Source organism: Aquarana catesbeiana, linkage group LG05 (genome assembly GCF_042186555.1).
Source record: "Aquarana catesbeiana isolate 2022-GZ linkage group LG05, ASM4218655v1, whole genome shotgun sequence".
In the NCBI taxonomy this organism is placed as follows: Eukaryota; Metazoa; Chordata; class Amphibia; order Anura; family Ranidae; genus Aquarana; species Aquarana catesbeiana.
In genome coordinates, this window is record NC_133328.1 from 512,814,578 (window position 1) to 512,832,595 (window position 18,018).

Here is an 18,018-nt window from a genome sequence, read left to right on the forward strand (position 1 = left end):
TTAGCTGCCTGTGGTAGTGATAGGATCAGGAAAACACCACCGACCTTCTACAGGTAGCTTTAGCTAAACACTGTGCAGAGCTCTCAAAAAAATAACTTGTAGCTTATTTAGCTGCCTGCGGTAGTGATAGGATCAGGAAAACACCACCAACCTTCTACAGGTAGCTTTAGCTGAACACTGTGCAGAGCTCGCAAAAAAATAACTTGTAGCTTATTTAGCTGCCTGCGCTAGTGCTAGGATCAGGAAAACCCCACCAATCTTCTACAGGTAGCTTTAGCTGAACACTGTGCAGAGCTCGCAAAAAAATAACTTGTAGCTTATTTAGCTGCCTGCGGTAGTGATAGGATCAGGAAAACACCACCAACCTTCTACAGGTAGCTTTAGCTGAACACTGTGCAGAGCTTGCAAAAAAATAACTTGTAGTTTTAGCTGAACACTGTGCAGAGCTCGCAAAAAACTAACTTGTAGCTTATTTAGCTGCCTGCGGTAGTGATAGGATCAGGAAAACACCACCAACCTTCTACAGGTAGCTTTAGCTGAACACTGTGCAGAGCTCGCACTACACTAACTTGTAGTTTTAGCTGAACACTGTGCAGAGCTCGCAAAAAACTAACTTGTAGCTTATTTAGCTGCCTGCGGTAGTGATAGGATCAGGAAAACACCACCAACCTTCTTTTAGCTGAACACTGTGCAGAGCTCGCAAAAAACTAACTTGTAGCTTATTTAGCTGCCTGCAGTAGTGATAGGATCAGGAAAACACCACCAATCTTCTACAGGTAGCTTTAGCTGAACACTGTGCAGAGCTCGCACTACACTAACTTGTAGTTTTAGCTGAACATTGTGCAGAGCTCGCAAAAAACTAACTTGTAGTTTTAGCTGAACACTGTGAGGAGGACACAGTACACTAACTTGTAGCTTTAGCTGAACACTGTTCAGAGGACGCACTACACTAACTTGTAGCTTTAGCTGAATACTGTGCAAAGGTCACACTACACTAACTTGTAGTTTTAGCTGAATACTGTTCAGAGGACGCACTACCCTAACTTGTAGTTTTAGCTGAACACTGTTCAGAGGATGCACTACACTAACTTGTAGCTTTAGCTGAACACTGTGCAGAGGTCGCACTACACTAACTTGTAGTTTTAGCTGAACACTGTGAGGAGGACGCACTACACTATCTTGTAGCTTTAGCTGAACACTGTGCAGAGGTCGCACTACACTAACTTGTAGTTTTAGCTGAACACTGTGAGGAGGACGCACTACACTAACTTGTAGCTTTAGCTGAACACTGTGAGGAGGATGCACTACCCTAACTTGTAGCTTTAGCCGAACACTGTGCAGAGGTCACACTAAACTAACTTGTAGCTTTAGCTGAACACTGTGAGGAGGACGCACTACACTAACTTGTAGCTTTAGCTGAACACTGTGCAGAGGTCGCACTACACTAACTTGTAGTTTTAGCTGAACACTGTTCAGAGGACGCACTACACTAAGTTGTAGTTTTAGCTGAACACTGTGAGTAGGACGCACTACACTAACTTGTAGCTTTAGCTGAACACTGTGAGGAGGTTGCACTACACTAACTTGTAGTTTTAGCTGAACACTGTGAGGAGGATGCACTACACTAACTTGTAGCTTTAGCTGAACACTGTGAGGAGGATGCACTACCCTAACTTGTAGCTTTAGCTGAACACTGTGCAGAGGTCACACTACACTAACTTGTAGTTTTAGGTGAACACTGTGAGGAGGACGCACTACACTAACTTGTAGCTTTATCTGAACACTGTGAGGAGGATGCACTACACTAACTTGTAGTTTTAGCTGAATACTGTGCAGAGGTCACACTAAACTAACTTGTAGCTTTAACTGAACACTGTGATGAGAACGCACTACACTAACTGTAAATAGTCTAGCTGCCTGACTGTGGTACTAATAGGATCAAAAGAACACCAGCAATTTTCTTCAGGTAGCTATAAATACTGTAACAAGACAAGCCTGCCTGTCAGTAGGAAGATAACAGGAACGGATCTAGCTAAACTGAATACAGTGTATATATATATATATATATATATATATATATATATATATATATATACAACACCTGGGATGCATATATATATATACACAATACACTGTAAGCTAACTCTCTGACTGTCCTGCCTAATCTAGCTAACTCAAATGAAATGACACTGTCTCTCTCTCTCTCTAAGCACGCCGGAACACACTACACAGGGCCACCGTGCAGGCGGCCTTATATAGTGTGGGGCGTGTTCTAAACCCCCTGAGCCATAATTGGCCAAAGCCACCCTGGCTTTAGCCAATTACAGCTCTCTCTACTGACGGCGCTGTGATTGGCCAAGCATGCGGGTCATAGTGCATGCTTGGCCAATCATCAGCCAGCAATGCACTGCGATGCCGCAGTGAATTATGGGCCGTGACGTGCCACGCGAATTTGGCGCGAACGGCCCATATCTTTTGCAATCCGACGAACGGTCGAACAGAAGATGTTCGAGTCGAACATGGGTTCGACTCGAACATGAAGCTCATCCCTAGTCAGGACACAGTCTAACCATCTACCCACATGGAGGGGAACACCAACGGAGGACTGTAAGTACACTTGACGGCATCACACAGGAGTTTGTTGCATATAACTGTACCAGCGACAGATTGGACATACCTGCTATCTTGGGAATCTCCCTGTTCCAGACAAATATCTCAAGCGTTAGTTGTGTGGTAGTCCTATATATGTACAGAAATCAGTTTACCATCTAGGAGTTATCTTCCTGCCGTTCCTATACATCGCTCCATCCCCTGTCATTACACCATATCCCTACATGGACAACCCACTTTGGCCATGATCAGTCTGGATAGTCATGTGCATGGCTGAGCATTAACTAGCTGGACACTGGAGAACTTCTTGAGTTTACTTATCGTGACCTTATGGGCTCTACCCTTAGCCACTGACTGACATCCTCTATTTTTGACCGACTTTGGACTGTGGGTGTTTTTGATAGGGACATTAGTAGGTTTTGTGGTACCTCTGAGCTTTCACCTTGCTCTATTACGGGGCAGTGCCTCCTTCGCCCATTGCAGCTTCAATGTGAGAGCGGTTTCATACTTGGTCCCTGGATGGGTGGCTTAGGGCCTGTTTACAGGGGGGCACTTATATGGGGAGGGTGGGCTCAGCTCCCTGGTGGGACTGCATCCCCTACCCCTCGTTGTTTTGGAAGGGAAGGTGTATTTTGGTCCCAGTTTAGGGTGGGGAATTTGGGTGAGTTTGGGTGGGTTTTTTCTTTCTTTTTTTTTGGGGGGGGGGGTCACGGGGATATGAAGGGTTTATCGTTATGCTTGTATACATCCTTTAGTGGCTCATGCTCAATAAGTTTTTATTTAACTCGGTTTGGTTGTGTACAGTCTTTCTGTTTTTTTGTTTTTCACTTTTGTTGGTATAATATTGTCAGGGCTGGGCTCAGCCCTTCCTTCTCTGAGCTGGCCGCTCAGCTGTTGGCTAATTGCCAGCTCCTTTCTCTCCACAGTGACTCAGCTGTTGATGATCTGCTCGTCAGTCCTGACTACTTAAAGCCGTCCAGCTTACTTCATCTCTGCCTTCGCCTTTGGTCACATCTCAGAGACTTTCTCCTGCGTTCCTGTTGAAGACTTGCTCGGTTGACGTCCCTTCTGGCTCCTGATTTTGCTTGCTCTACTACTATGTTGATCTCTGGCACTCTGACATTGGCATTGGCTGACTACCCGATCTGGTTACTGAACTCTGGCTATGTATTAACTACGCTTACTCTGTTTACCTTTTTATTATTATTAAACAAGTGTGATTACCTGTACTTCTGTCTCGGTCTGAATCATGGTTTCTGCCAAATATATAGACTACACCCTCCTGTGACACAGGGGGAGTACTACATTCTTTCTTACTTAGTCGGATTCCCATGTTTCCTTTCTTGGTTTCTATTTACAAGGTATGTCACAGGTCTTCCCTCAACCCTCCTAACTTGCACAGGCTTTGGACTGCTGTGGGAGCCAATTAACCTGCCAATATCTCTTTAGAATATGGAAGGAAACTAGAGTACCTGGAGGAAACCCTTGCAAGTACAAGGGGAACATAAAGTAGAGTCCATGTAGACAGTGTGCAAGGCATAAGTGCTAACTACTCAACTACTGTTCTGCTCCTTTAATGGTTCTCAGGGACAAATGCTGATCTTGACCTGATTGCAGAAAAGTTAGGATTCTTCCCACAGAGTATTTCTGAGGTGAAATCTTTTCTCACACCAAGCAAAGTGTGCTTTACTTGTGTGATAGTAAACCTTGCAGGAGGTAAACTTCCCACCTCCTACATTAACCCTAAAAAGAAAATATGAGGGTATCAACAAAAGTATTTAATGTCTCGGCCCATCCTGCCTAAGTACCTGTCACCACATTAGCCTACTCAGTTGGCACTGACTGGACTTTCTTTTATCTTAGCTAGTACTTCGCTAAGTGCCCATTCATTGGAGGTACTGTATATCAATCAGTGTGAATCTGTCTCCAGTGCGTACACTGGCTATGAAATATGGTACCAATTCAAGTCTGCTGGATATTCAGGAATCCTATATTGGGAAGTCTAAGTCACTAATGAATGTCATTTTAGCCACCCTGCTTACAATTCCTGCTGCTGTGCTGCCAAAAAAATCTGAAATGATGCACTTTCTACCAATGAAAGGATGCAATTAGCATCAATATGTGACACATTGATTGGTTCTCTGCTTAAAAGCATCTCTTATGATAGCCTGCTAACCTCATGTGAACATCAAATACACTTTATGAATAGGTTTGAGAATTTTTGGGATAGGCAGCTAATTATGGGTCCAGGGTCCCATGTGTATCGCATTTCCCAGCTTGATTTTGGTCGTATATCTTGATGTGGTGTGTTATCCATGCTGGAATTTTGTGATACACATACAGTATCTACAGTGAGGACGGAAAGTATTCAGACCCCCTTAAATTTTTCACTCTTTGTTATATTGCAGCTATTTGCTAAAATCATTTAAGTTAATTTTTTTTCCTGATTAATGTACACACAGCACCCCATATTGACAGAAAAACACAGAATTGTTGACATTTTTGCAGATTTATTAAAAAAGAAAAACTGAAATATCACATGGTCCTAAGTATTCAGACCCTTTGCTGTGACACTCATATATTTAACTCAGGTGCTGTCCATTTCTTCTGATCATCCTTGAGATGGTTCTACATCTTCATTTGAGTCCAGCTGTGTTTGATTATACTGACTAGACTTAACTAGGAAAGCCACGCACCTGTGTATATAAGACCTTACAGCTCACAGTGCATGTCAGAGCAAATGAGAATCATGAGGTCAAAGGAACTGCCTGAAGAGCTCAGAGACAGAATAGTGGCAAGGCACAGATCTGGCCAAGGTTACCAAAAAATTTCTGCTGCACTTAAGGTTCCTAAGAGAACAGTGGCCTCCATAATCCTTAAATGGAATACATTTGGGACGACCAGAACCCTTCCTAGAGCTGGCCGTCTGGCCAAACTGAGCTATCGGGGGAGAAGAGCCTTGGTGAAAGAGGTAAAGAAGAACCCAAAGATCACTGTGGCTGAGCTCCAGAGATGCAGTTGGGAGATGGGAGAAAGTTGCAGAAAGTCAACCATCACTGCAGCCCTCCACCAGTCGGGGCTTTATGGCAGAGTGGCCCGACGGAAGCCTCTCTTCAGTGCAAGACACATGAAAGCCCACATGGAGTTTTCTAAAAAACACCTGAAGGACTCCAAGATGGTGAGAAATAAGATTCTCTGGTCTGATGAGACCAAGATAGAACTTTTTGGCCTTAATTCTAAGGGGTATGTGTGAAGAAAACCAGGCACTGCTCATCACCTGTCCAATACAGTCCCAACAGTGAAGCATGGTGGTGGCAGCATCATGCTGTGGGGGTGTTTTTCAGCTGCAGGGACAGGACGACTGGTTGCAATCGAGGGAAAGATGAATGTGGCCAAGTACAGGGATATCCTGGATGAAAACCTTCTCCAGAGTGCTCAGGACCTCAGACTGGGCCGAAGGTTTACCTTCCAACAAGACAATGACCCTAAGCACACAGCTAAAATAACAAAGGAGTGGCTTCACAACAACTCCGTGACTGTTCTTGAATGGCCCAGCCAGAGCCCTGACTTAAACCTAATTGAGCATCTCTGGAGAGACCTAAAAATGGCTGTCCACCAACGTAAGGAGGAATGGCAAAGGATCCCCAAATCCAGGTATGAAAAACTTTTTCCCAAAAAGACTCATGGCTGTATTAGATCAAAACGGTGCTTCTACTAAATACTGAGCAAAGGGTCTGAATAATTAGGACCATGTGATATTTCAGTTTTTCTTTTTTAATAAATCTGCAAAAATGTCAACAATTCTGTGTTTTTCTGTCAATATGGGGTGCTGTGTGTACATTAATGAGGAAAAAAAATGAACTTAAATGATTTTAGCAAATGGCTGCAATATAATAAAGAGTGAAAAATTTAAGGGGGTCTGAATACTTTCTGTCCCCACTGTATATACTTTTGGTGTTTTGTGTTATGGTGAAGTAAGCACTGTGTGTTCCCATAATTATGTACATTTTAATAAATGTTTTTTATACCTTGATATTTTTGGAATAAATTTAACTTTTTAACTTATTAATTGTATTATTGTAAGCCTTATATGCCATTGATGTAACCGCTTTTTTGCCCAGTTGCAGAGCTTTACCTCCTGTTCCTCCTGTTAATACCTCCTACGCCTAGGGAGGTTTCTCTCTGTAATGTGTAGTTTTGCCCAAGTTAGAATCCCTTTCTACCTTTGTGTGCCAAAGCACATCCATAATGGTTGGTGTATGCTACTGCTCTGGCAACTGGATGACCCTCCAGTCTGGGTGTCCAGCGTTACAGAGAAAACCAAATTGCTCAGAGCTCTAAAATGTTGATTAACACTGAGACACTGTCTAGGATTACCCCTTTGCATCACTTGTCAGCATCTTCCAAGACAGTGGGAGGAAGGATTTCCTCAACTACAGAGCTGGATCCCTAAAACACCACACTAGGAATAACCTGGTCTTCGGGTGCCACGCAAGTTCAATTCTATAGAGACTGACCAGTTTGTCTTATGACAACACAATGTTGCATTGTAGGGGTCAAGAAGTGAACTGATCAATTGGTACTGGCCTGGAGTCTAGCAGTGGGGACAGAATGGCTTCTGAAAGTTCACAATCTAACTGAGCTTTTTAAGTTCTGGACTGTCTGCATTACTTTGTCAGGCTTTACACAGACTTTTCCCTCAATAGAAGATCATCCAGGTATCCCGCAATGGGGATTCCCTGGGAGTATTGTACGGATAGCAATGGTTAATATCTTGGTGAACACTCAGGGTACAAAAAATAGACCAAAATGGTATTCCTACAAACTGCTAATGTTGTGCGCCCATAGCAAAATGGAGGTAGTGTTGATGCACTGGAAAGAGGGAGACATACAAGCATGTATCCTTGATGTCCACAAAGGCTAGAAAGTCTCCCTGATGGATGCAGGCTATGTCAGGGCTGGTGGATTCCATGGAGAACTTTTGGACTTGAATGAAGACATTTAAAGCCTTCAGATCCAAGATGGGGCAGAGGCCCATTTCTTTATCGTACATCACGGGACACAGAGCAGCCATAATAATGACTGTATGGGTTATATGCCACCTATAGGTGAATGGACATTGGCAGATAGTCAAACAGGATGTCCTCCCCTATGTAAACCCTCCTACACAGGAAGTACCTCCGTCTTTTTGCCAGTGTCTGTAAGGTGGTGGTCACTTATGTGATACATGTGCTCTTGGAGCATACTTGGAGGCCCGGAATGGTTCTACTGAGAATCAAGTACTTTAATTGGTTCCATTCAAAAAAGCTGTCAGCCAAAATGCTGTCAGCCAAAATGGATGGTACCCGAGCCTCATTGGAAGAAGAGAAGATTCATCAAGGCTTGCCTGTAATGCAGCCTTACGGCGCTGGACCCTGCATAACTCTGCGCAGTGTTTGTTCTGACCAAGGTGCTTTCCTGCAGGGTGCTATACAGGTCCAGGGGACCTTAAAAAGATGAGAGAGGCCTGTAAGATGAGAGAGGCCTGTAATTGTCATCATAGGTATACCTCAACTATGAGAGACAAAATGTGGAAACAAATCCAGACAATCACATTGTCTGATTTTTGAAAGAATTTATTTGCAAATTATGGTGGAAAATAAGTATTTGGTAACCTACAAACAAGCAAGATTTCTGGCTCTCACAGACCTGTATCTTCTTTTTTAAGAGGCTCCTCTGTCCTCCACTCATTACCTGTATTAATGGCACCTGTTTGAACTTGTTATCAGTATAAAGACACCTGTCCACAACCTCAAACAGTCACACTCCAAACTTCACTATGGTGAAGACCAAAGAGCTGTCGAAGGACACCAGAAACAAAATTGTAGATCTGCACCAGGCTGGGAAGACTGAATATGCAATAAGCAGCTGTAGGTGACCAAATACTTATTTTCCACCATAATTTGCAAATAAATTCTTTCAAAAATCTGACAATGTGATTGTCTGGATTTGTTTCCACATTTTGTCTCTCATAGTTGAGGTATACCTATGATGACAATTACAGGCCTCTCTCATCTTTTTAAGTGGGAGAACTTGCACAATTGGTGGCTGACGAAATACTTTTATGCCCTACTGTATTAGGAGTATGGGCTGCCGTTTCTCCTCCAGCCTCTAGAGGGTGCAGGGGCCTATTTCTATATAGGCAGGAAGTGGAGGGGTGGCCATGTTTGCCATGTGGACGACAGGTTCAACAGGGCCTCTTTAAGACATAACAGTAGCCCATGGATACTAAAGAGTACTTACTATGGGAGAAATGTGTGGGCAGACAAGTCATGATTATATACTGCATACTTACTGCTTAATCTGGGGGTGTGGCACTGTAAGCCCATACACTCCTAGCAGTGCACTTAAAAAGTGTTGTGTCTCCAGAACAATGTGCATTTGGCACAAAACTAGTATGGGGCCTGGCGCAATTGAACAGGTACATATTTGCAAACTGGCTTAAAGAGGAAGAATACCTTCTGAAAAAAGAAAAAAAAATACACCCTGCAAGACAAAGGCATAATGAGCTAGTATGCATAGCATACTAGCTCATTATGAATTACTTACCTGAGATAGAAGCCCCCGCAGTGGTCCTCGTTCCCCTCCTCTGTCGCCGCCTTGTCTCCCGGAGTGACTTCCGTGTTCGTGGACTCCGGCTGTGTGACTGGCCGAAGCCGCGATGACGTTACTCCCGCGCCTAGATTAAGGCTTACCTGTAGGTGAAAGTTGTCCCTGAGGGTTTACAACCACTTTAAGCTCATGTTTGCTAAAAGCTTATATTTGCTAAAAGCTTATGTTTGCTAAAAGCTCATGTTTGCTAACAGTTTATGTTTGCTAAAAGCTCATACTTGCTAAAAGATTATGGTTGCTAAAAGTTCATGGTTGCTAAAGCTCATGTTTGCTAAAAGCTTATGTTGGCTAAAAGCTCATTCTTGCTAAAAGCTTATGTTTGCTAAAAACTTATGTTTGCTAAAAGCTCATGTTTGCTAAACGCTCATGCTTGCTAACCACTCATGCTTGCTAACAGATCATGTGTGCTAAATTTGTTGTCCCCTTAAAATAACTCAACACACAGCCAATATTGTCTAAACCGCTGGCAACAAAAGTGAGTACACCGCTAAGTGAAAATATGCAAATTGGGCCCAATTAGCCATTTTCCCTCCCTGGTGTCATGTGATTTGTTAGTTTTACAAGGTCTCAGGTGTGAATTAGGAGCAGGTCTGTTAAATCTGGTGTTATCACTCTTTCTCTTTCATACTGGTCACTGGAAGTTCAACATGGCACCTCATGGCAAAGAACTCTCTGAAGATCTGAAAAAAAGCATTTTTGCTCTACATAAAGATGGTCTAGGCTATAAGAAGATTGCCAAGACCCTGAAACTGAGCTGCAGCACAGTGGCCAAGACCATACAGTGGTTTAACAGGACAGGTTCCTCTTAGAACAGGCTTTGCCATGGTTGACCAAAGAAGTTAAATGCACATGCTCAACATCATATCCAGAGGTTGTCTTTGGGAAATAGGCGTATGAGTGCTGCCAGCATTGCTGCAGAGGTTGAAGGGGTCAGCCTGCCAGTGCTCAGACCATACGCTGCACACTGCATCAAATTGGTCTGCATGGCTGTCATCCCAGAAGGAAGCCTCTTCTAAAGAGGATGCACAAGAAAGCCCGCAAACAGTTTGCTGAAGACAAGCAGACGAAGGACATGGATTACTGGAACCATGTCCTGTGTATTTGGTTCAGATGGTTTTAAGCGTGTGTGGCGGCAACTAGGTGAGGAGTACAATGACAAGTGTATCTTGCCTACAGTCAAGCATGGTGGAGGGGGTGTCATGGTCTGGGGCTGCATGAGTTCTGTTGGCACTGGGGAGCAACAGTTCATTGAGGGAACCATGAACGCCAACATGTACTGTGACATACTGAAGCAGAGCATGATCTCCTCCCTTCGGAGACTGGGCCGCAGGGCGGTATTCCAAGAAGATAACAAACCCAAACACACCTCCAAGACTACCACTGCCTTGCTAAAGAAGTTGAAGGTAAAGGTGATGGACTGGCCAAGCATGTCTCCAGACCTAAACCCCATTGAGTATCTGTGGGGCATCCTCAAACGGAAGGTGGAGGAGCGCAATGTCTCTAACATCCACCAGCCCTGTGATGTTGTCATGGAGGAGTGGAAGAGGACTCCAGTGGCAACCTGTGAAGCTCTGGTGAACTTCATGCCCAAGAGGGTTAAGGCAGTGCTGGAAAATAATGGTGGCCACACAAAATATTGACACTTTGGGCCCAATTTGGACATTTTCACTTCGGGGTGTACTCACTTTTGTTGCCAGCGGTTTAGACATTAATGGCTGTGTGTTGAGTTATTTTGAGGGGACAGCAAATATACACTGTTATACAAGCTGTACACTCACTACTTTACATTGTAGCAAAGTGTCATCTCTTCAGTGTTATCACATGAAAAGATATAATAAAATATTTACAAAAATATCAGGGGTGTACTCATTTTTGTGAGCTACTGTATATCAACCACCAGGGCAGCATCAGGAGTCATGCGGCTCAGGAAGGTGAACCACATTCTGTCTGGGACAGCACAAGTGCTGTCTCTATCGTCAGTGCATATTCCAGTTATAGAATAGTGGCGGGGGGACTCTGAAGGTGAATCTACTATATTCCAAATTCTACAAGTTGGGACAGGTTGTGTCCGGGACGAGAGTCCCACTGGCAATAGGGGTAGATGCACTGGCAACACCTTAGGGACCAGTTCTCCCGTATTTGATGCTTCCCTCTGTTCTGACTTCTGCCACATCTTTTGCGAAGAATGCGGGAGGTGGTAACACTGATAATAGTGTTAGCTGAATTAGCCCAGGAAGGCTTGGTACACTGACAGCCTTGCATGGGTCGCTCCTTGGACACTCCCAGTCCAGCGGGACCTAATGGTCTTGAGTCTTGAGTCCTGTATCTCAGCAATGTTGAGCCCCTGGAAGCCAGTCGGGGAACTTCAATTACAGGACTTGGAAATATTTTTTTTGTCTGGGGTGAAGCCAGGAAGTGGCACCTGCAGAAATATGTGAGTGGAAGTTTTTCTTTTTCTATTTGGTAGGGGAAAGGAGGAGTACCGTTAAGGGTCAGAGTTCATCTCTATCCATTTTTTTCCAGCGGCCGTTGTTTCTCACTCCTTGATTCATACTTCATACAGAGTGTAACGTAGACAGTCCTGACTGTCCTTGCAGAGGCCACTTTTTGAACCAACTGGGAGATTTTGTTGGTCCTTTATCTCCGAAAGCGGCTTCTTTGGTTGCTATTACTTCACTAAGTGGAGTGTCAGAGTTGGCGGCTCTTTCATGCAAGGAGCCGTTCTTGGTCTCGCATCATGATAAGGCGATGTTGCGTCCTCATCCATTTTTATTGCCTAGAGTGGTGTCTAGTTTTCGCTTGAATTAAGACCATGTCTTGCTTTCTTTTCTGATCCTCAGTTGGCAGGAGTAAGATCACTGCATACTCTAGAGGTAGTTCAGGCGGTCAGAATTGCTTGAATTGTCGGTACAGGTCAGGAATCCTGGTTTGTGCTGCCGGTAGAGCCCACGATGGGCAGGCAGCATCCAAGTTAACTATTTTCATTGGATTCGCCAGTTAATTATTGGAGCCTATTGCTTGAAAGGGCGAGGTCCCCCACCCCTTTTTTTGGTAAAAGTGCTCGCTACCAGGTGTTTTGGGGCATCATGGGCCAGCCGCCATCAGGTGTCAGTGGCTCAGGATTTTAAGGCCATTACATGGTCTTTTGTTCATACATTCACAGAATTTTACCAGATGGATATCAAAGCCATGGAAGATACTACTTTGGCCACTGTAAGTTTTGGGCGGCAGAAGAAGTCCTTCTCAGGTGACAGTTTTTGTGATTGTGCCTCCCTCCCTTCAAATGCATTGCTTTAGGACATCCCATATAGTTATTATTATGGCTGCTTTGTGTCCCGTGATGTATGATAAAGAAAATTTTATTTTTCCTACAGCTTACCTGTAAAATCCTTTTCTTGTAGTACATCACGGGACACAGAGGTCCCTCCCATCTTTTTTGGGATATTCATTGCTTTGCTACAAAACTGAGGTACTTCTTGTGTAGGAGGGGTTATATAGGGGAGGACTTCCTTTTTGACTATCTGAAAGTGTCCTTTCACCTATATGTGGCGTATAACCCATATAGTCATTATTATGGCTGCTCTGTGCCCAGCGATGTACTCCAAGAAAAGGATTTTACAGGTAAGCTGAAGGAAAAATCTAATTTTTGGGATTCCGAACAGTGAAAAGTTTGGAGTAAAAACTCTGAGACCTTTCTGTCATTGGAACAAAAATAGTGACTCCATGGCTCAAAAGATCTGTAAGCCCTGAAGTTTGCTAGCCTGTGCACGTACACAGGCAGGCTGAACAGCACGAAATGAGAAGGGGCAGAGAGTTTTAGCATGTAGCCCCAGATGTCCCCACGCTTTGGAAAAGTGGGGCCATCCTTTCACACCAAAGAGGAGTTATCTGTAGCTTCAGGAGCACAGTGTTTGCTTTTGAACTGGGCTCCTGGTTTGGATCTTGCCTTGGAGGTTGATGCCTAGGAGTAACGAAGGCAGGGCTTTTTTTCAGGGGGAACTTGGTGGAACTCAGTTCCACCACCTTTGGTTCAGACCCTTTGGTGCCTGCTCACCACAATCACTTGTAAACACAGAAGTTTGGTTTCTGTGTTTACAAGTGACAGCTCTGCACTCTGTATGTAATGCAATCCTGGTATTTAATGCCCCTTTAAGACCCTCCTACTGTTCGTGAAATTTGACTGGCCACATCCACTATTTGATGTGATTTGGAGGTTGTGTGTAGGGGGAGGGGTTTTGTGAGGTCGTGGTTAAGTTCCAGCACCTATTGTTTGAGAAAAAAAGCCCTGAACGAAGGGAACTTTTCTTGGCCTCAGGATCGGAAAGGAGTCTTCCTACTTTATGGCTTAGACTTTGTCAGATGGGGCAGATAAGTACTTTTACCCTCAGTGACAACCTTTATCAGGGTGTCCAAAGCACCAAGAGGATGTTCACTATCAAAAGACATGAGCAAGCATTTTTTTTTAAACATCGCTGTTCTGCAGACCAACATTTTAGCCAAAGAGTTCAGCCAAAGTTCATCAGGAATATTCTAATGTGAATATAGAACACCTTCAAGTAAAGGGTAGCTCTGAAACAAAATGCTCAGAAACCTCTACCACTGCTGGTGTGTCAGACAGATTCTGGGATAGACGGGGAACAGGGCATGAACAGAACTAGTGCACATGTGACACTGTAGCTAAGCTAACAATGCAACATGTAGCATAGTAACCCTGTCCCTGAAGACTAACAGGAAAAAAGGAAATAATGGTGCTCAATGGTTTCAATAAATATAATATCTTCTGATGTTCAGCACACACAGCCTACCCATATATGAGTCTCAGAGACTGGGTTACACCAAAGACTGTGCTACGGCTCTGGACCTGCAAAGCATTCTGAAGGTAACTAACACACTACACACAGTTCTGGAAAGCACTACAAGCACAGCCCAGCATCTGGAGGTCTCATTCTAGGAAAATCCTACATTTACTAGTCCAGGTATCACCCCCAAATCTAATGCTGAGGATACATCAAGTTGATAAGCTGCATAAAGAGGCCAGTTCAGCAGCAGGTATATGAATATTTGAATATAGATTACTTTTGTACTTCAAAGAGAAAAGGGCCTGAAAAATAGTTAAGCTTTTCTCAATAGACACAAGATGCCTGTCCTCCTAGGACACTAGCCAAAAAAAGCAAAGTGTGCAGGCAGTGTCCAATTTTACCTATAGGCAGCAGTATAACCCAGTTGTCTTTGAATAACTAAATCCTGTGTTCCTTAATGGCTAATTAGCCCGTATTTAGGGTGTAACATGTTACTAGGCAGCACCCTTTTTTTTTTCTTCAATGTGATTGGGTATTCTTTGCAAAGTGAAGCTTCATCTCATTTAATAAGCTCTGAATCAACTGCACTTGCAATGTGCACAGTCTGTTTGCCTTTAGTAAATCCTCCCCCTTGTGCTCTGAGGCTACATTCACACGGGAGTTTGTATGTGCAATTTGCTGTGTTCAAAGGCATCTAAAAGCTTTACTTATCAGTCAGAATACTGTAGCAAAAGTGCTACAAAATTTTAGACAGCCAAAATCCTAATTAACAAGAATTCAACTACAGGTTAGTCTAATTATTCATTAAACAGGTGTCCAGCAGACAATTGATTATAAAAGAACAATACTTATCAAAGAAAACACCTCCCCATTTTATGCTGTCAGCAATGGCACCACATGGAAGAGAAATGTCACAAGGCCTGAGGTGAAGGATACAAGATCAGCAAAGCTTTACTTATCAGTCAGAATACTGTAGCAAAAGTGCTACAAAAATTTAACAAAAATGGAACAGAGATGTCCAGGCCATCCACAGAAATTAACACCTTGACAGAAGTGTCTTCTGATGAGAAGGGTTGAAGAAAATCGCCATGCAAGTTCACTGCAGTTAGCTAATGAAGTAGAAAGCCAAACTGGGGTGATACACTGCAGAGGAATGGAATGCATGGGTGTCATCCACAAAGGAAGCCTCTCCTAAAGCCCATGCACAAAAAAAGCCCACCTAGAATTTGCCAGGGCCCATGCTGAAAAAGAAGAAGACTACTGGGACTCTGTACTCTGGAATGATGAGACCAAGATAAATGTTTTTAGAACTGATGGCTTCAAAACTGTATGGCCTTGCAAAGGTGAGGAGTACAAAGAAACATGCATGGTCCCTACAGTGAAATATGGTGGTGGCAGTGTCCTTCTGTGGGGTTGCATTGAGTGCTGCTGGTGTTGGGGAGCTGTATTTCATTGATGGCATCATGAATTCACAGATTTACTAATTTATACTGAAAGAGAAGATGCTACCATCACTCCGTGCCCTTGGTAGTTGTGCACTTTTCCAACATGACAATGATCCAAAACACACATCTAAGGCCACTGTTGCATTTCTGAAGAACAGGGTGAAAGTACTTCAGTGGCCAAGTATATCTCCTGATCTGAACCCAAACACCTATGGGGAATTCTGAAGAGACGAGTTGAGCATCACTCTCCATCCATCATCCAGGCTCTAAAAGAGGTTGTTCTTGAAGAATGGAAAAAGATAGATGTTGCAATTTGTTGCCAACTTGTTCATTCCATGCCTAGAAGACTTGGTGCTGTCCTTACAAATCATGGAGGTCATACAAAATACTAGATGTAGTAGTTTTTGTTGTGGGGTGTATTCATTTTTGCATCTAACTAATTACAGTGAAACTGAAGATTTTGCCATCTAAGTTATATTATTAACCTTACTTTCATGTAATGAGCTAAATAAATGTTTTATAAGACCCAAGTTTTGTCAAAATTTTGGAAATTGTTCTTGTGTTTCTTTGAGATATTGATTAAAATCTTACTTTTCAAAAGGGGTATACTCATTTATGCTGAGCACTGTAACTCTGAATTGACAGTGGGCTAATTATATATTAAGATATAGAAGTTCCGTATATGGAATAGTATCAGTCAGTCTATCAGTGGTTCTTCATTGGGTTAAATTATTGACTAGATGTCAGCTGTTGATTTACACACCTTGTGTGGTTAATTTTACAGAGGTTCCCTATGTCTTAATAGGACCCTTGAGTAAATTGCATTATACTTTGTATATATCAGCTGGTTAAATGTGTGAGTGATATCATCAATGTGACCTATTTTAGATGTGACAACGTTGTCATTTTCTTAATAATGTATTGCGGAAGCCGCTATCAGTTTTTGATGTTTATATTGATATTTAAATCTATATATATATATATATATATATATATATATATATATATATATATATACACAAAATGTTTATATTATGTTTATAGTATACTGAAGGTGAAACTGCAGTTTGTCCCACATTAGATGTACTTCATTGGATGTCTTCCCACTCTTTAGCTTATCAATTTATTTTTGTTCTGTGGGCACCACCAGTTATTTTTAAATGATGAGTCAGTACCCTTCTCATAATTGGGTCTTTATTTACTTGATCAATTTGGATCCCCCTGTGTTTTAAATTATTGTACTCCGATTACCTGCAGCGAGTATGGAGACAGCCAAAACTCTGTAGAAACACTGACCTTGGATGAAGACTGGCTGCACCTAAATTCAATATTTTCATGTAACCACTCACATGTGTGCAACAGTATTTAAAACCTCTGGCAAGAATCTACAGATTTTTGCTAGTGAACAACATATGAACTCTTGTGTGAATGTTGCCTAAATGTTTATAAATGAAGGGTTACATGTCAATGCAGTGCAGAGTATTTCCAGCAATGTTCTGAGGTTTGTGAAGAAGTCAATCTGTGCTCTGCTAGAAATGCTCCCCTAAAAATCACAGCAGAGAGTTTCCCTGAGGTCTGATAGTTTTCAGTTTGTGTCCTGTACTCACACCGATAAAACACTGACTTCCAGCTCTTAAGTAACCATGACAGTATTAACCACTTGCTGCCCTTCCACAGTAGTTTTACTGTAGATGGACAGCACAGTGACAAACTGGTATGTCACCCGGCACATGCACAGTAGCACACCCATGACTGATGTATGTGGTGGACACAGCGGATAACAGTGCTCGGGAACCCAGGCGCTATGAGTGGCTGGGGTATCATGTGATTGCTATGATTGGTCATAGCGATCATATGTTTACAATGTAAAACATTTATGAGCAGCTTTAGTGTTGTAGAGCTGTAATTGGCCCACACTATCACATGGTACCTGATACCCTGTGCCATGTAATTAGTTGTAGCCAATCACAGCATGTCAACAGAAAACAAGCTGTCATGAATGGAAAGCCATTAATGACAGTTAACTATTTATTATAACACTGAACAACACTGTTATAAGCAATAGTGTTAAAAAAATATTGATCAAATCCTTGATCAACCCCCCTGGGAAAAAATGTTTAAAAAAATTGATTTTTTTTTTTTTACCATTCACCAGTCACTATCCCTGATCACTGCCACTACAGTCATGTGATGAAGCTGTAATGCACTGATGACAGTATGTAAAAACACATTTTATTTATTTTCTTCATTTTCCACTTCAAAAACTAGCCATGCCTCTTACTAAATACCTTGGACTGTCTACTTTCCAAAAAGGGGTCATTTTGGGGACATTTGTATTGTCGTGGCATTTTAAGGGCCTCAAGAATGGAGCTAGGCCATCAGTACATAAGGACTGATCAATTTTCAAATATATAGCAAAAAAACCCAGTGGTGAATAAATACCACCAAAAGAAAGCTCCATTTGTGTGAAAAAAATTACAAATTTAATTTGTGTACAGTTCTGCATGACTGTG